We start from the raw sequence: 20,819 nt of genomic DNA, 5'->3' as shown, positions 1-20,819 counted from the left end.
TGACACAAATAAACTTATCTATGAAACAGAAACAGACTCACAGACATAGAGAACAGATTTGTGGTTGCTGGGGGGAGGCAGGGAGGGGAGGGATGGATTTGGAGTTTGGGATTAGCAGATGCAAACTATTATATATAGGATGGATAAACAACAAGGTTCTACTGTACAGCACAGGGAACTCTATTCAATATCCTGTGATAAAACATAATGGAAAAGAATATGAAAAAGAATATACATGTATACATGTATAACTGAATCACTTTGCTGTACATCAGAGACTAACACAACGTTGTATATCGACTATACTTCAATAAAAAAAATTAAAAAGAGTTATCTTAAGAGAGGTTCTAAGTTCATTGATTCCATTTTATTTGCTGCACTATTTTGTGTCTGAGGCCAAGGATGAAGCAGATCAACTCCGGAAAATGGGTCTATTGCGCGAGCTACTATCAAGGCAAGAGTGAAATCAGAACCACTTTCAAATTCAGCTTTCACCACTGACTATTTTGTCTTGGGCAAGTCGCTTAACCTCTCTGAGGCTCAGTTACATCATGTGAAAAATCAGGACAGGAATCTCTGCCCAATCTCAGGGTCGGCCTGAGGATGCTGTGAGACAAAATATGGGAAGACTGATTTGTTTCCCTTGAGAAATGTCTGAAATAACACAGAAGTTGCTTCCTGGGGCTGCCAATGAGTTAATGCTGAGCAATAAGAATGATGCCCAGGCTCCAAATGCCCCAAGTCACCCCTGAAGAAACATGAGGTGGGGGAAAAAGGCCCTAGCATCTGCAGACCCTCTTTCTTCATGGTCATTTAAACATAAAGTATGTGTTTATGTCTGTCTTCCTGAGTAGTACCTTTATCCTTAAAACTAGACTTGACCTACTGGCATGTGGCAATAGTCACTAACTTTTCACCTCGCCTGCATCTGCAGTTCCTTCCATCTTATGGCGTGGAGGCAGGTAAAAGGGGGCTGCAACAAGGCGTATACTTCTATGAGTTTTTGTTATAATTGTGTGAGGATAAAGCAATTCGTGTGTGATAAACAGTTTCTGTTCTGTTTAAACTTTTGTGTGAAAGTATGTTGCCCCAGGCCTAGGGATTTGCTAAAGTCTTCCAAAGTCACATTTTCTTGTATTCTCGCATTCTCCGCCTTAAATATTCTTTCTCCAACTCATGGTGGATTAACCCGTTCAAAGCACATTTCATGCGGTAATTGGCAAAACTCTCTTAATTTAATGAGGTTTCTGGACAATTCCAGAACATACCTGCCCTTCTTCCTTCAAACTGTGTGTTGCTCAATAACAACTGGAGTGTAAATCCTGATGCTTCTCCTGATATATTATCACTAATTACTTTTTGTGACTATTGGAGGCCTTTGAATAGAGATTGAATTAAAACACTGGCAACAAATATCCATGAGTCATGTAAAAAAGCCCAAGACTGAATGTTCATTTTTGCACACAAGAACAATTTCCTTAATATTTCTTTGATTGATATATCTGATGTTGTCATAAAGAGTTGTGTTAAGGGAAAATCTGTTTATAGAATTATATCACATTATATTATATTTATATCATATTTTCCCATTGTGTAGCACTACAAAAAATAGATAAGTGTTCCTGATGGGAAAGAAACAATTTATTCTCAAAAGCACATTCTAGAATATAACAAGATTTTATACAGATTATGTATTCAATAGATTTACTAATTTTATTAGCAATAAGTTCTAAAATAACACTGGAAAAATGTGCTAGATATTATGACCTCATTCTGTGATGGGTACTTGGGATGAATTTTTCCCCCTCAAACCGGACCCTAAGTTAGCTATTCAGAATGCCTCCTGGTTCAACTGGGAAATCTCCCAGGGCTTCTGGAGTGTTAAACAAGATGCTTGTCCACAAGGATTTCGAAACCAAATTTCAACCAGAACGTGTTTAGAGTGGATACACCTTGCGTATCAAATTGATCCCTTAAATCAGAATTTTCACTCATTTACAATATTATACGAATGCTTAAATACACTTTAAAGCAAGAGTACCTGGATCAGGCAAGGTGAAGAGGAAGCAGGGGAGGACAGGGCAGGCCTGGGGCAGCAAAAGTAATTATCAACAGTCTCGCAGTCCTGTTATCTTATGCCAAAAATAGATAAGAGCCCCCAAAGGATGGATCAGTGATCCTGGGAGACTCATCAACTACTTCTCAGTCCTCCCTTTGCTGAAAACTGGCTTTCTTAGCTCAGTGTCACAGGGGACATCTTTGAATCACTCATCATAGAATGTTGGCATTGGAAAAGTCTTGAAAGCCAGACAACATATCATGAGTACCTACTATGTGCCAAGACTTGTAGTAGATGCTGGAAAAGTAAAAGATCACTGAGGCATAGGCCTACCCTCATGAAGCTCTCTATCTAGTCCAACTTCCTAATTGTATACATGGAAAACTGGTCCACAGAGCAGAAGGGGCTACTTAGAGGCAGAGCCCAAGTTGAACCAGGGTTCAGATGCCCTTTCTTTCTCAACATGTTGCTGCCTTATCACACTATATGATGGGATGTTACCTTTATTCTTGGATTTGTGTTTGTTGCAAGATCAAAATAGCTTAAAAACAGAAAAAAGAAATGTTTTGAACCACTTCTTTAGCCTTGACCTCACATCAGGCTGCAACATCAATGAGGAAATGGAAGACCCTCTGTCTATATCCCCTATCACCCTTACTGGAACCATGGGTTCAGGGAACTGTGAGAGGGGAAGCAGTCCAAGAGGAATAGAAGAAAGGTAAGGACACAGGATTCTTTCATGCTCCCATGTCATTTTCTGTAGGCATTTCTGGCCAACCCTTGGAGATGGAAATAAGGAATTTGAGGGGAATCCCATGACTTTTTCTTGAGAGATCATTGAATGTGTCCAAATAGCTTTACCACCAAGATGTCTGAAGAGCAGAGAGGGAGTCTTCCCACCCACCCTCCTCCTCAAGGGGACCAAAAATGTTGAGAGGCATGGAGGAAGGCACAAAGAGCTGCTGGGGAGATGCCAGACAGAACCAACACTGGGGAGGAGATGGGCCCAAAGTATCAACAAATTCATCACCAGTTAGTAACAGACAGAGAAAGAGTGGGAAGAAGTAAAGGAGTCTTTTGCACTAGGGCAGAGAGAATAACAGGCAGGAATCCCACTCCAAAACATGGGAGAATGGGATGTGATGCTTTTAGAAGGAATTATAAAAATGAGACTTGTTGGACATCGTCCTCAACGGTGAAAAACTGAAACCATTTCCACTAAGATCAGGAACAAGACAATGTTGCCCATTCTCACCACTATTATTCAACATATTTTTGGAAGTTTTAGCCACAGCAATCAGAGAGGAAAAAGAAATAAAAGGAATCCAAATCGGAAAAGAAGAAGTAAAGCTGTCACTGTTGGCAGATGACATGATACTATACATAGAGAATCCTAAAGATGCTACCAGAAAACTACTACAGCTAATCAATGAATTTGGTAAAGTAGCAGGATACAAAATTAATGCACAGAAATCTCTAGCATTCCTACACACTAATGATGAAAAATCTGAAAGTGAAATTAAGAAAACACTCCCATTTACCACTGCAACATAAAGAATAAAATATCTAGCAATAAACCTACCTAAGGAGACAAAAGACCTGTATGCAGAAAATTATGACACTGATGAAAGAAATTAAAGATGATACAAATAGATGGAGAGATATACCATGCTCTTGGATTGGAAGAATCAACATTGTGAAAATGACTCTACTACCCAAAGCAATCTACAGTTTCAATGCAATCCCTATCAAACTACCACTGGCATTGTTCACAGAACTAGAACAAAAAATTTCACAATTTGTATGGAAACACAAAAGACCCCGAATAGCTAAAGCAATCTTGAGAAAGAAAAATGGAGCTGGAGGAATCAGGCTCCCTGACTTCAGACTATACTACAAAGCTACAGTAATCAAGACAGTATGGTACTGGCACAAAAACAGAAAGATAGATCAATGGAACAGGATAGAAAGCCCAGAGATAAACCCACGCACATATGGTCACCTTATCTTTGATAAAGGAGGCAAGAATATACAGTGGAGAAAAGACAGCCTCTTCAATAAATGGTGCTGGGAAAACTGGACAGCTACATGTAAAAGAATGAAATTAGAACACTCCCTAACACCATACACAAAAATAAACTTAAAATGGATTAAAGACCTAAATGTAAGGCCAGACACTATCAAATTCTTAAAGGAAAACATAGGCAGAACACTCTGTGTCATAAATCACAGCAAGATCCTTTTTGACCCATCTCCTAGAGAAACGGAAATAAAAAGAAAAATAAACAAATGGGACCTAATGAAACTTCAAAGCTTTTGCACAGCGAAGGAAACCATAAAGAAGACCAAAAGACAACTCGCAGAATGGGAGAAAATATTTGCAAATGAAGCAACTGACAAAGGATTAATCTCCAAAATTTACAAGCAGCTCATGCAGCTCAATAACAAAAAAACAAACATCCCAATCCAAAAATGGGCAGAAGACCTAAATAGACATTTCTCCAAAGAAGATATACAGATTGCCAAGAAACACATGAAAGAATGCTCAGTATCATTAATCATTAGAGAATTGCAAATCAAAACTACAATGAGATATCATCTCACACCAGTCAGAATGGCCATCATCAAAAACTCTACAAACAATAAATGCTGGAGAGGGTGTGGAGAAAAGGGAACGCTCTTCCACTGTTGGAGGGAATATAAATTGATACAGCCACTATGGAGAACAGTATGGAGGTTTCTTAAAAAACTAAAAGTAGAATTACCATACGACCCAGCAATCCCACTACTGGGCATATACCCTGAGAAAACCATAATTTAAAATGAGTCATGTACCAAAATGTTCATTGCAGCTCTATTTACAATAGCCAGAACATGGAAGCAACCTAAGTGTCCGTCGACAAATGAATGGTTAAAGAAGATGTGGCACATATATACAATGGAGTATTACTCAGCCATAAAAAGAAACGAAATTGAGTTATTTGTAGTGAGGTGGATGGACCTAGAGTCTGTCATACAGAGTGAAGTAAGTCAGAAAGAGAAAAACAAATACCATATGCTAACACATATATATAGAATCTAAAAAAAAAAAGGTCCTGAAGAACCTAGGGGTAAGATGGGAATAAAGACACAGACCTACTACAGATTGGACTTGAGGATATGGGGAAGGGGAAGGGTAAGCTGTGAGAAAGTGAGAGAGTGGCATGGATGTATATACACTACCAAATGTAAAATAGCTAGCTAGTGGGAAGCAGCCGCATAGCACAGGGAGATCAGCTCAGTGCTTTGTGACCACCTAGAGGGGTGGGATAGGGAGTGTGGGAGGGAGGGAGATGCAAGAGGGAAGAGGTATGGGAACATATGTATATGTATAACTGATTCACTTTGTTATAAAGCAGAAACTAACACATCACTGTAAAGCAATTATACTCCAATAAAGATGTTAAAAAAAAATGAGACCTGTTGGAATATTCAAGGGCCTCATTTTGCTCTCTTGAGAATGGCTGCCTTCTGCTCAGGAACCCTCTTTAGCTCTGTAGAGCTAAGACGGACAGGAGAAATCTCATGGATGAAATGTGCTGGAAGCTGGCCCCTAGACTGGCTAGCATTTATTAAGTGCTTAATGTGTTTTACATGCATTATCTCTAATCATCACCATCTTAACCCTTTAGGATAGGGACTTGGGCACAGAGAGGTTTTGTTGCCTTCAAAAGCTATCCTTTTAAATAATATGTTCTGCTAGCACTGACCAAGGGTCCAAGGAGCAAGATGAGGAAGCCCTCAGGTTTCCTTCTTAGTTACTCTCTGGTCTTGTTTCCTGGGATAGCAAGGGAGGCAGAAAAACAGGGCAGAAGCCCTGGGCAGTAATAAAAAGATGCACTAAGTTGGCTCCCCATAGAAAACCCAGAACAGCAAGGGTACAAGGATACAGGGAGGGAAAGATACAAAGATACAGGGAGGTCCCTGACACTTTATTTCATGCAAAGTTTTCTATGGTGGAAGCCTAGTCACTAGACTCAGAAATTGGACAAAATAAGAGTTGGACATAGTTCCTAAGTAGCTGGATAGTGAGCATAGTTCAGCTTTAATGAGCTATTAAATGTGTCAAATTGAGCAGAGATTAAAGATGCTGATTCTGGACAAGGGTTTCAGAACTTCCAAAAAAAATGTCTACTCAGGCCAAGAAGGCAGATCCCTTGTCGCAAATGTAGGACCATGTTGGACAGAATTTTTGGAAGTGCCACACTAGAAGAGCACCAAACTGATTTTAACTTTGCTACTCCCTTGTTCTATGACCTTTGGCAAGTCTGCCCTAATCTCTGGGCCTCAATTACCTCCTCTGTAAAGTGAGGTGGTCTGTTGGAGAGTTTCCTTTCTGCTTGAACACTCTGGGAGGCAGGGATTCCAAGCTTGCCCAGAATCACACAAAAAGAGATACTATTGGCTAAGAAGCTGTTGAATAAGGTGGTTGAAAAAAAATAGTGCGTAGAGGTTGTGACATTGCAGCATGGTGCCTGAGAGCACATATGGGACTGCATTACTTCGGAACCTCTGGGAACAAGATGTGAGGTGGAGTTAGGAGTGTAACGCCTGTGAAAGATAAAGGAGGGCAGAAATAGGATGGGCAGAGAGGGCCTTCAGAGGGCAGTGCAGAGCTGACCTCGAAGAAAGGAATGGGGAAAGGAAGCAGAACGGAGCAGGGAGAACCACAAACTGCAATGCAGAGATAACAAACTCTCAGCCGAAACTGTCTCTGTATACAGTTACTGCTTAGGAGCTGCCCAGGAAGAATATAGCCTTAGCTCACAAGCTGTCAGCTCATTGCACTCCTTGCGGCTAAAAGGCACATTCTTCCTTGAAGGGGGATCCAAGGGACAAAAAGACAGTGGAATTTGGTTATGGACAGAAAAGACCAGTGAGTGAGGTATCTAGATTTCAACTACTGAATACTTTCCTATGGAACTTCACTTTACCAAGATATTCTCTTAGGTTCAGATCTTGATCAGTCCTTAGCTGTTAGAACTATACAGATTTAATTCAATAAAAATAAGATTAGGAGAACTTTGCCTGAAAAAATTCATAGGCTATTTTCACCATTCACATTATCCAATCATTTGCCAAGTTTGCTTTCCCGCATAGATCTGCCATTAGAGAAATACATAAAGTCCTAAACTTTTAAGGCTGCTTGAGACTTTTAACAGCCATCAAGCTCAAATCTCTGTCACTCTAAACTTCTGACAGCATTCCAACCAACAGGTCATCCAACCCCTACTTGACTGTCCCCAGAGATCCTTAGGAACTCACTATTTCATGAAACAGTCCCCTCAGTTGAGGTCCAAAGGCTCTGACTGCTACTGAGCTATTCCTTGCAAAGAGCTGGACTCTATAATCCTGTGCTGATTGAAATAGTCCTTCCAAACCATGATTCGTGGGTCAGTGGAGCTTTGACATTCTGATACCACAGTAGCTTTTCTTTGAGGAAGAAAAAAACTGAGTTCCCCTAGTAAAGTTACAAACTGGGTAACCTTGCTCATAGAAGGTTCCACACATAGGCCTTTGAGAGCCCTTTCTGCTTTCAGGTTTGGATTTTTAAAAGCTCATTTTGAACCATCTCCACAGCTTGCAGCTTTCTTGGGGAAAAGTCACCAGGATAAAGGGAGGATCCACAGAACCAGAATGGTGCCAAGGTCTGTTTTGAGGATGCACAGGGAGGAAGAAAGGACATTCCCACAACTGAAGCAGCTTACTTTAGAAGGCTAAGATATTTCCTGAGTAAAATGCAATGGATGATTTCAAAGTTTTAATGATGCAGCAGCCTAAGGGTGTGTTCTGGAAGATCTGAGAGGCAGTGACTCATTAATTTTCAGCACCTAAGATGAAAAAGCAAGTATAAAACTGAAGGGAGAGAAGAAAGGGCACTGGAAGTCCAAATATTACAGGTGGTCTCTGAGAAGCTGGGAAATAAGAAACGACATTGAATCAGTTCTTTGATAAACAGAGACCATACCACTGGGATCTGACATGGATAAAGCATGAGTCTCTTCATTAGCAGACTGTCTTTTATCTTATTAGTCAAGTGTCTCTTACTAGATGCCAAGTCTTTGGCAAATAAACCCACCATGGGTAACAGTGCGACATGGCTACGGACATGTCTAAAATGAACGATCAAGATAACTGCATCTTTAATATCTTTGAAATATTTGGTTGGATTCCTTTTAGCCACAGGCTACATTAAAAAAACAGTTTTCTTACATGGAGACCTGTGAAATCATTCAATGAGCAGTCAAAAGTCTAATATAGGTAAGGGTTAGGACCCCTCTCAGCAGTATTGATTAAAGATTCTCTGAGAAACCAACTATTGAAAACATCAAATAAGACACCAATTTTCCTAGAAGATTTTCATCATGGATGTAACTTTATGGTTTAGACATTCTTCTATCCTCAAAATGAAGCAAAGGCGGGCAATGAGGTGAGGTGAGAGGAGATTGCCACTAAGCACCCATCAGTTCACCCAAAAAGGCAGTGATTTGCAGTGGAAAGGTATATGGCTGGAGTATGGGTAATCCCTATCACTGAGTAGCTGGATAATCTTAACTAAGATATTTAAGCTATTTTACTCAATCTATAAAAATGATTCAGATGTGAGGCTTATATAAGATAATACTTAAGGAAATATTCTGCAAGCTGTAGAAGTGATCTTCACATGGGCAGGGCCCTCCTCATAACTTACTATGGCCCAGGCAATCCCTAATAGAGTGGAGAATTCAGTGTACAGGCTAGGAGGCAGGCTGCCTGGATTCAGACCCACTTCTGATGTAGGTCAAGTTGCTTTACCTTCTCTGTGTCTCAGTTGCCTTATCCATAAAATATGGGTAATGCAAGCTCTTATATTATAGGATTGTTATGAGGTTATATGAGATGAAACATGGAAGGCACTTAGCATAGCACCTGGCACACGTAGCAAATGCTCATCAAATGTTAGGTGTTGTTATTGTTGTTGTTAGACTTTGAATTGTGGGTTTGTCTACTGACAGCCTTGGAAGACTTCCTTCCTGTTCAACACCTGGGCATACACTAATGATAATGGTGCTGGTAGTGCTGGCAGTGGCAATTATGACACTACGAGTGTCAGGATGCTTCCACTCACATTGTGTTCCATAGCTTACAGACTAACCATAAGAGGTAGCCAAAGCAAGGATGCATATTCCTGCTTTACAGATAAGGAAACTGAGGTAAAGAGAGGTGAAGGATTCACCCAAAGTCACACAGCTACTTGAGGGTGGCAGGAGCGCTGGTACCCAGGGCTTTGGATTCTGAATCCAGGGCTCTTTTCAGTGTACCTTGTTGTCACCACAGGGAGAGGGATTACCTGCACATATCTTATCTACAAGAAAAATATGCTCTCTTATCAAAATCTAACTCCTTTGCTCACTAACAGAGTATAATGCTTTTAAAAGCAAGAAAATAGCCCCTGCTCTTCCCTGAGGACATCAAACTGGTCACTGACATCATTATAGCAGCAGAAATAGTATGATTTACAAATCTCATGTACCTGCAAGAGATGCAAATTAAATTTGTAAAAAGATATAATTATCCACTAATATGCTTGCACCAATATAGAAAAATACCAGTAATAAATTCTGGAAAGCATATAGGTGAGGAAGGACTTTATTTCTCAGCTGGAAGACATGTAAAACAGCAGGACACTTCTGGAAAAGTACATGGGCAGACTTTGTGAAGTTCACAGATCCCCATTGCCCTTTTCCTCCTATACTGGTTCCTGAGGGGATGATTCTTAAGGAAGTTCAAAAGAGAAAAATAAAGCAAATAATATTAAGAATGACTTCAGCAGCTGAAAGCTTCACTGCAGCACCTTGAAAATAAGGGCGGACATCTTTTTTTTACATGGCTTAATAGTCTATTTTTAATGACCATGGAAAAATACACTACAATCACAGCTCATATGTATGAAACTGCTCCAATATACAGAATCCCATGTACAATGGAAAGGAAAATGAGCACCTAGAGAAGTGCAAAGTGCACAGTTCAGTTCTCAAAGGCATAAGACATAAACTAAATAAAAAGTCATAAGAGTTCTATTTCTCAACTTGCAAAAAATACATCAGAAAAGCTTGCAACAGGAAAATTAGAAAACAGAGTAATCAAGTACCTTGAACCAGGAAGAAAGATAAAGGCTAAGATAAAAGAAGACAGGAGAACAGTGTTAGAATAGTGCTGAGAAAGTGCGAAATAATCAGGCTGTGGGCCACATTTGAAAAGGCCATCCTCGCTTAAGAAATGTATATGGTTTACAAGCTTTGATAATGAATAAAAGATAAGTAATGGGCCTTGGCAAAATCTGAAAGGAATCCATATCAATCACTCTCAATAGTAGCTGTGACCATTCTCTTACATATGCTTCCTGTCAATCTCTCAGTCACCAGCACAATTTTTCCCAGCCAAGCACTGGATAGTGAAGATGCAGAGATATATACATACATGTAGGTGTATAGGTGTTAAAAGGTATTTAGGTATATAAAGATATATAGGTATATATATATATCTAGGATACCAAGGTGCTTATCCACTACCATAACTGTACTTGCAAATAGGATTGAAAGTGATGGGGACAGTCAAGCTGCACTAAAGGCCTTAATAATAATCCCAGCTCTCCCTTACTCAAGCCAACTATGTATACTGGGTTTTCAGCTGGGCCCTTTACATGTGTCTTCTCATTTAATTCTCACTTTGGTCTTAGGAGGTGAGTATATCCTTACTCTTATTTTTTAGACAAGGAAATGGAGGTTCAAAGTGGTTAACTTACCATAGGTTCCCCATCTTCTATGTGGAAGAGCTGAGATTTAAAACTAGGGCTGTCTGACTTGTGAGTCAGTTCTCTAGAGTAGTACATGGTACAACTCTAGCCCCAATCTCATCAGCACATATAGAAAAGTGGCTGGAGTCATACATTCTTATCACCACCACTGCCCACTTTCCTTAAATTGATGTAGGTGTACAAAAATCCAGCTTTCCTTAGCTTACTTAGGACAAAGTAGACATTTTTAGAGAGGAAATTTACTAGGAGACTCAAGAAAAAAGAACAATTTCAGAAGAATAGATATGAAGGCATTCAAGTCTAGTCAACAACTGAAACTGAAAAAAAAGAAGTTATCCACATGATCTCTATCTTATACCATACAGAAAAATCAACTTCAGGGCTTCCCTGGTGGCACAGTGGTTGAGAGTCCGCCGGCCAATGCAGGGAACACGGGTTCGTGCCCCTGTCCGGGAGGATCCCACATGCCGCGGAGTGGCTGGGCCCGTGAGCCATGGCCGCTGAGCCTGCGCGTCCGGAGTCTGTGCTCTGCAATGGGAGAGGCCACAACAGTGAGAGGCCCGCATATCACAAAAAAAAAAAAAAGAAAAAAAAAAGAAAGAAAAATCAACTTGAGATGGATTCCAGACTTTAATGTCAAAAACAAAACTTTAAAAACTTTAAATGAAAAAACGAAGAATTTTAGATGAAAATAGAGGTGAATGCTGTTCTGACCTCAGGGTGGGGGAACATTTCTTAAATAAGACACACAAAAAAAGCACTAAGGAAAAGATTGCTAGGAAAAGATGAAAAAAAGGATGAAAGGAAAGATCAGTAAATTTCACTACACTAACATTAAGAGCAACAGAATTTCTGATAAATTGCTGATATACATAAGACTACAACTTTGGAAAACAATTTGTTATTTACTGGTAAAGTGAAAATTTTGCATGCCCAAGGCTCAAAAGAGAAATTATTGCAGATGTGCATATGGAGAGATATATAAAAATATATATAGCCTCACTGACTGTAATAGAAATAAAACAAACAAAAACAAAAAAAATCTGCAAACAACTCAAATCCCCAGTAACAGAAGAAAACATAATTATTCATACATTGAAATATTCTATAACAGTGAAATATAATGAGCTGCACTTTCCAAAAAAAATAGATGAATATAGCATAAAGTTGAGTAATAAAAAGTAAGTCTGAAAACACTATCTGATATTGGTTATTAAATGGAATAAGCCAAACTAAGCAATACCTTGTTTAGGAGTACAGTTGACCATTGAAAAACATGGGTTTGGACAGTGCAGGTCCACTTAAATGTGGATATTTGGGGGGGGTGGCAATAGAAAGGATGTTTTATATATATATATCTTTATTGGAGTATAATTGCTTTACAATGGTGTGTTAGTTTCTGCTGTATAACAAAGTGAATTGGAGGAATAGGGGAAGATGGCAGAAGAATAAGACGCGGAGATCACCTTGCTCATCACAGATACACCAGAAATACATTTACATGTGGAACAACTCCTACAGAACACCTACTGAACACTGGCAGAAGACCTCAGACCTCCCAAAAGGCAAGAAACTCCCCACGTACCTCGGTAGGGCAAAAGAAAAAAGAATAAACAGTGACAAAAGGATACGGACGGGACCTGCACCAGTGGGAGGGAGCTGTGAAGGAGGAAAGGTTTCCACACACTAGGAGCCCCTTCGTGGGCAGAGACTGCAGGTAGCGGAGGGGGGAGCTTCGAAGCCGCGGAGGAGAGCACAGCAACGGGTGCAGAGGGCAAAGCAGGGAGATTCCCGCACAGAAGATCAGTGCAACCAGCACTCACCAGCCCGAGAGGCTTATCTGCTCACCCGCCGGGGCGGGCAGGGCTGGGAGCTGAGGCTCGGGCTTCGGAGGTCAGATCCCAGGGAGAGGACTGGGGTTGGTGCGTGAACACAGCCTGAGGGGGGGCTAGTGCACCATGGCTAGCCGGGAGGGAGTCCGGGGAAAAGTCTGGACCTGCCTAAGAGGCAAGAGACCATTGTTTCAGGGTGCGCGAGGAGAGGGTATTCAGAGTGCCACCTAAACGAGCTCCAGAGACGGGCGCAAGCCGCGGCTAAAACCGCGGACCCCAGAGACGGGCATGAGACGTTAAGGCTGCTGCTGCCGCCACCAAGAAGCCTGTGTGTGAGCACAGGTCACTGTCCACACCCCCCTTCTGGGAGCCTGTGCAGCCCGCCACTGCCAGGGTCCCGGGATCCAGGGACAACTCCCCCAAGAGAACACACAGCGCGCCTCAGGCTGGTGCAACGTCGCACCGGCCTCTGCCACCACAGGCTCGCCCCGCATCCATGCCCCTCTCTCCCACCGGCCCGAGTAAGCCAGAGTCCACAAATCAGCGGCTCCTTTAACCCCGTCTTGTCTGAGCGAAGAACAGACGCCCTCTGGCGACCTACACGCAGAGCAGAGCCGGGGCCAATCCAAAGCTGAGCCCCAGGAGCTGTGAGAACAAAGAAGAGAAAGGGATATCTCTCCCAGCAGCCTCAGGGGCAGCTGATTAGATTTCCACAATCAACTTGATGTACCTGCATCTGTGGAATACCTGAATAGACAACCAATCATCCCAAATTGAGGAGGTGGACTTTGAGAGCAAGATTTATGATTTTTTCCCGTTTTCCTCTTTTTTGGTAGTGTGTATGTGTATGCTTCTGTGTGAGATTTTGTCTGTATAGCTTTGCTTCCACCATTTGTCACAGGGTTCTATCCATCTGTTTGTTTTTTTTTAATCTTTATTTTATTTTATCTTCTTTCCTTCCTTATTTCTTTCTTTCTTTCTTCTATCTTTCTTTCTTTCTTAATTTCTTTCTTTCTTTCTTTCTTCATTTTCTCCCTTTTATTCTGAGCCGTGTACATGAAAGGCTCTTGGTGCTGCAGCCAGGAGTTGGTGCTGTGCCTCTGAGGTGGGAGAGCCAACTTCAGGACTCTGGTCCACAAGAGACCTCCCAGCTCCACATAATATCAAATGGCGAAAATCTCCCAGAGATCTCCATCTCAACACCAGCACCCAGCTTCACTCAACGACCAGCAAGCTACAGTACTGGACACCCTATGCCAAACAACTAGCAACACAGGAACACAACCCCACACATTAGCAGAGAGGCTGCCTAAAATCATAATAAGTCCACAGACACCCCAAAACACACCACCAGACGTGGACCTGTCCACTAGAGAGACAAGATCCAGCCTCATCCACCAGAACACAGGCACAAGTCCCCTCCACCAGGAAGCCTACACAACCCACTGAACCAACTTTAGCCACTGGGGACAGACACCAAAAACAACGGGAACTACGAACTTGCAGCCTGCAAAAAGGAGACCCCAAACACAGTAAGATAAGCAAAATGAGAAGACAGAAAAACACACAGCAGATGAAGGAGCAAGATAAAAATCCACCAGACCTAACAAATGAAGAGGAAATAGGCAGTCTACCTGAAAAAGAATTCAGAATAATGATAGTAAAGATGATCCAAAATCTTGGAAATAGAATAGAGAAAATGGAAGAAACATTTAACAAGGACCTAGAAGAACTAAAGATGAAACAAGAAATGATGAACAACACAATAAGTGAAATTAAAAATACTCTAGATGGGATCAATAGCAGAATAACAGGGGCAGAAGAACGGATAAGTGACCTGGAAGATAAAATAGTGGAAATAACTACTGCAGAGCAGAATAAAGAAAAAAGAATGAAGAGAACTGAGGACAGTCTCAGATACCTCTGGGACAACATTAAATGCACCAACATTCGAATTATAGGGGTTCCAGAAGAAGAAGAGAAAAAAAAAGGGACTGAGAAAATATTTGAAGAGATTATAGTTGAAAACTTCCCTAATATGGGAAAGGAAATAGTTAATCAAGTCCAGGAAGCACAGAGAGTCCCATACAGGATAAATCCAAGGAGAAATACGCCAAAACACATATTAATCAAACCGTCAAAAATTAAATACAAAGAAAACATATTAAAAGCAGCAAGGAAAAAAAAAAAAGGAAAAAAAAAAGCAGCAAGGGAAAAAACCAAATAACACATAAGGGAATCCCCATAAGGTTAACAGCTGATCTTTCAGCAGAAACTCTGCAAGCCAGAAGGGACTGGCAGGACATATTGAAAGTGATGAAGGAGAAAAAAACCTGCAACCAAGATAACTCTACCCAGCAAGGATCTCATTCAGATTTGATGGAGAAATTAAAACCTTTACAGACAAGCAAAAGTTGAGAGAGTTCAGCACCACCAAACCAGCTTTACAACAAATGCTAAAGGAACTTCTCTAGGCAAGAAACACAAGAGAAGGAAAAGACCTACAATAAGAAACCCAAAATAATTAAGAAAATGGGAATAGGAACATACATATCGATAATTACCTTAACTGTAAATGGATTAAATGCTCCCACCAAAAGACACAGACTGGCTGAATGGATACAAAAACAAGACCCATATATATATACTGTCTACAAGAGACCCACTTCAGACCTAGAGACACATAAAGACTGAAAGTCATGGGATGGAAAAAGATATTCCATGGAAATGGAAACCAAAAGAAAGCTGGAGTAGCAATTCTCATATCAGATAAAGTAGACTTTAAAATAAAGACTATTAGAAGAGACAAAGAAGGACACTACATAATGATTAAGGGATCGATCCAAGAAGAAGATATAACAATTGTAAATATTTATGCACCCAACATAGGAGCACCTCAATACATAAGGCAAATACTAACAGCCATAAAAGGGAAAATCGACAGTAACACATTCATAGCAGGGCACTTTAACACCCCACTTTCACCAATGGACAGATCATCCAAAATGAAAATAAATAAGGAAACACATGCTTTAAATGATACATTAAACAAGATGGACTTAATTGATATTTATAGGACATTCCATCCAAAAACAACAGAATACACATTTTTCTCAAGTGCTCATGGAACATTCTCCAGGATAGATCGTATCTTGGGTCACAAATCAAGCCTTGGTAAATTTAAGAAAATTGAAATTGTATCAGGTATCTTTTCCGACCACAATGCTATGAGACTAGATATCAATTACAGGAAAAGATCTGTAAAAAATACAAACACATGGAGGCTAAACAATACACTACTTAATAACGAAGTGATCACTGAAGAAATCAAAGAGGAAATTTAAAAATACCTAGAAACAAATGACAATGGAGACACGACGACCCAAAACCTATGGGATGCAGCAAAAGCAGTTCTAAGAGGGAAGTTTTTAGCAATATACAGATTTTTGACTGCACAGAGGGTCTGCAGCCCTAACCTCCAAGTTTTTCAAGGGTTAATATATATGAGATTAAACTATATAAAAAACAAGGGAAATTTTTAAAAGCAAAAGGATGATAAACAGAAAATTTGGGGTAGCAGTTTTCTCTTGAGTGGCATTGGCAGGCAGGGTGAATGGAAGCGGGAGGAACTCATAGTTAAGTGTAAGTCCTTGGTAGTTCTTGGTTAGTTCTTAGGATGAGTGGTGGGTTCACAGGTGTTTATTATATATTTAAAAATAAATAGGGGGGAGTGGCCAAGATGACACAGTAGGAAGACTCTTAGCTCACCTCCTCCCATGGGCACACCAAAATAACAACTATTTACAGAGAAATTATCAATTAAAATGACCTGAAAACTAGCAGACAAGATCTACTCTAACTAAAAGTATAAAGGAACCACAATAAGATGGGTAGGAGGAGTGGAGTCGCGATATAGTCAAGACCCATACGCCCACGTGGGCAACCCACAAGTGGGACGATAATTACAATTACAGAGGTTCTCCCCAAGGAGCAAGGAGTCTGAGATCCACATTGGGCTCTCTGGCCTAGGGTCCTGCAATGGGAAGACGAGCCCGCAGAGCATTTGTCTTTGACGACCAGTGGGGCTTACTTTCAGGAGAACCAGAGAGCTGGGGAAAATAGAGACTCCACTCTTAAAAGGGCACACAAAATCTCACATGCTCTGGGACCCAGGGCAGAAGCAGTAATTTGAAAAGAGCCTGGGTCAGACCTACCTGCTGATCTTGGAGAATCTCCCAGAGAGGCAGGAATCAACTGCAGCTCACCCTGGGGACATAGACACTGGTGTTGGCAAGTGTCATTTTGGAATTCTCCTTCTAGTTTATTAGCCTCAGGACGCAGCCCTACCCCTGCCCACCAGACTGTAGACACCCATACCGGAATGCCTCAGGTCAAGCAACTAGCCAGGCAGGGACAGAGCCTCCCCACCAACAAGCAGGCTGCCTTAAGACTCCCTGAGCCCACAGCCACCCCTGGACATGGACCTGCCCACTAGAGAGCCCAGAACCTGGTCCCATACAACAGTGCACCGGCACTAGACCTGATACCCCCAGGGCCCTCCAGCCAGAGACCCTGGGATCCCAGCTCCACCTACCAGTGGGCAGGCACCAGCCCCAGAATCCCTGGGCCGACCCACCAGTGAGCCTGTGCTAGCCTCAGGACCAGCCTCACCCACCAGCAGGCAGACACCAGCCACAGGACACACATAGCCTCTCAGCCTATGGATGCAGCCCATCCACCAACAAGCCAGTAAGAGCCCTGGGACCAACTGGGCAATTGCCCTGCCCACCAGCAGGCCAACACAAACTTTGGAGCATCCCAGACCCTGCAACCAGCTGTTTCAGGAATCTGCCCCACCCACCAGTGGCCCAACACTAGCACTAGCTGTGGGGCCCCCTAGGATTCTGCAGTCAGCTGCCTTGTGACCTGGCCCCACCAAACAGTGGCCGTCAGGCTCTGTACAAGGCAGAGCCTGGCAGCCAACTGGATGGGGGGCCAAGCATGCCTACCAGACCACCCACAGCAGTCAGCCCACCACAACAAAAGAAGCCATGCAGCCTACATAGGGAGCATCCCTAGAGCATATAGCTCTGGTGACCAGGGAGAACTGTGCTGCTGAGACACAAAGGATGTCCCCTACAAAAGCCCACATCTCTAAGGTTGAGAAACATAACCAACCTACCAGATACATAGAAATAAAAACAGTAAGTTAGGCAAAATTAGGCAACAAAGAAATACGCTCCAAATGAAGGAACAAGATAAAACCCCAGAAGAACTAAGTGAAATGGAGATAGGCAATCTACCTGAGGAAGAATTCAGGGTAATGTTAGTAAAGATGATCAAAGAACTTGGCAGAAGAATAGATGGACAAAGCAGGAAATTAGAAGTCTTAAAGAAGGAGTTAGAAAATATAAAGCACAACTAAACAGAGATGAAAAATACAATAACTGAAATGAAAAATACACTAGAAGGAACCAACAGTAGACTAAATGATTCAGAAGAACGGATCAGTGAGCTGGAAGACAGAGTAATGGAAATCTCTGATGCTGAACAGGAAAAAGAGAAAAGAACAAAAAGAAATGAGGACAGTTTAAGAGACCTCTGGGACAACATCAAGCACATTAGTATTCACATTATAGGGGTCCCAGAAAAAGAAGAACAGGGAGAGGAAGGACCTGAGAAAATATTTGAAGATACAATAGCTGAAAACTCCACTAACCTGCAGAAGGAAACAGTCACCCAACTCCAGGAAGCAGAGAGAGTCCCATACAGGATTAACCCACAGAGAAACACCAAGACACATTGTAATTAAAATGTCAAAAATTAAAGATAAAGAGAGAATATTAAAAGCAACAAGGGAAAAGGAACAAATAACATACAAAGGAACTTTCATAAGGCTATCAGCTGACTTTTCAGAAGAAACTCTGCAGGCCAGAAGTGAATGGCATGATATACTTAAGGTGATGAAAGAAATAAAACCTATAACCAAGAATACTCTACCTAGCAAGGCAGATATCATGGAGAAGTTAAAAGCTTTACAGACAAGCAAAAGCTAAAAGAATTTAGCACCACCAGACCAGCTTTACAACAAATGCTGAAGGAACTTCCCTAGGTGGAAAAGAAAAAGCCATAACTAGAAACAAGAAAATTATGAAATGGTAAAGCTCACTGGTAAAGGCAAACATACAATAAAGGTAAGAAATCATTCACACACAAAGTTAATAGGGAGGTTAAAAGACAAAAGTAATAAAATCATCTGTATCCACAATAAGCAGTTAAGAGATACATAAAACAGTTAGATGTAAAATATAATATCAATAACAGTAATCATGAGGGGAGGAGAGTGCAAATGCAGGGTATCTAAAATGCCTTTGAAATTAAGAGATCAGCAACTTAAAACAAGCAGGTAGATATAGATATAGATATAGACATAGATATAGGTATATAGACTGCTATTAAAAAACCTCATGGTAACTGCAAAACAAAAATCTATAACAGATATGTACACAAAAAAGAAAAAGGAATCCAAAAATAGCACTAAAGATAATCATCAAATTACAAGAGAAGAGAACAAAAGAAAAATGGTGGTAAAACGACCTACAAAAACAAATCCAAAACAGTTAACAAAATGGCAATAGGAACATACATATAAATAATGTCAGTGTACTAAATGCTCCAACCAAAAGACATAGACTGGCTGAATGGATACAAAAACAGGACCCATATATATACTGCCTACAAGAGATTCACTTCAGATCTAGAAACACATACAGACTGAAAGTGAGGGGATGGAAGAAGGTATTCCATGCAAATGGAAATCAAAAGAAAGCCAGAGTACCAATACTTAAATCAGATAAAATAGACTTTAAAATAAAGACTGTTACAAAAGGCAAAGAAGGGCACTGCATAATGATCAAAGGATCAATCCAAGAAGAAAGTACAGCAACTGTAAATATACATGCACCCAACATAGAAGCACCTCAGTATATAAGGCAAAAGTTAACAGACATTAAAGGAGAAATTGACAGTAACACAGTAATACTGGGGGTGGGGGATACCCCACTTAAATCAATGGACAGTTCATCCAGACAGATGATCAATAAGGAAACACAGCCCTTAAATGACACATTAGGGCAGATGGACTTAATTGATATTTATAGAGCATTCCATCCGAAAGCAGCAGAATACATATACTTTTCAAGTGCACATGGAACATTCTCCAGGATAGATCACATGCTGGGCCACAAAGCAAGCGTTAGTAAATTTAAGAAAACTGAAATCATATCAAGCATCTTTTTTGACCACAACGTTATGAAACTAGAAATCAACTACAGGAAAAAAAACTGGAAAAAAACCCCATAGACACATGGAGGTTAAACAATATGCTACTCAGCAACGAATGGATCACTGAAGAAATCAAAGAGGAAATCAAAAAATACCTAGAGAAAAATGACAACAAAAACATGACAATCCAAAACCTATGGGACACAGCAAAAGCAGTTCTAAGAGGGAAATTTATAGCAATACAATCTTACCTCAGGAAACAAGAAAAATCTCAAATAAACAACCTAACCTTACACCTAAAGCAACTAGAGAAAAACAAAACAAAACAAAACCCAAAGTTTGTAGAAGGAAAGAAATCAGAAAGATCAGAGCAGAAATAAATGAAATAGAGACTAAAATAAAATAAAAAGATCAATGAAACTAAAAGCTGGTTCTTTGAAAAGATAAACAAAATTGATAAACCTTTAGCCAGACTCATCAAGAAAAAAGGGAGAGGGCCCAAATCAATAAAATTAGAAATGAAAAAGGAGAAATTACAACTGACACCACAGAAATACAAAGGATCATAAGAGACTACTACAAGCAACTATATGCCAATAAAATGGACAACCTGGAAGAAATGGACAAATTCCCAAGACTGAACCAGGAAGAAATAGAAAATATGAACAGACCCGTTAAAAGTACTGAAATTGAATCTGTGATTTTAAAAACTCCCAATAAACAACAGTCCAGGACCAGATGACTTCACAGGTGAATTCTACCAAACATTCAGAGAAGAGTTAAAACCTATCCTTCTCAAAGTATTCCA

At 40.7% G+C, this 20,819-nt stretch overlaps 1 long non-coding RNA gene across 1 annotated transcript in view; it reads right to left on the bottom strand.

Annotated features, from left to right (window-relative positions):
* Nucleotides 1-13,530, bottom strand: part of LOC125963120 (uncharacterized) — a 228,868-nt gene extending 215,338 nt beyond the window's left edge. Inside the window, exon 1 of the long non-coding RNA XR_007474908.1 lies at nt 13,475-13,530. This is a non-coding gene — a long non-coding RNA (uncharacterized LOC125963120). The remainder of the gene's footprint in view (nt 1-13,474) is intronic.
* Between the last annotated feature and the right edge of the window lie 7,289 nt (nt 13,531-20,819).

The sequence above is a fragment of the Orcinus orca genome, chromosome X, assembly GCF_937001465.1.
Source record: "Orcinus orca chromosome X, mOrcOrc1.1, whole genome shotgun sequence".
NCBI classification, from domain to species: domain Eukaryota; kingdom Metazoa; phylum Chordata; class Mammalia; order Artiodactyla; family Delphinidae; genus Orcinus; species Orcinus orca.
The sequence above is the reverse complement of the archived record's forward strand: the minus strand, read 5'-3'. Positions and strand labels throughout refer to the sequence as shown.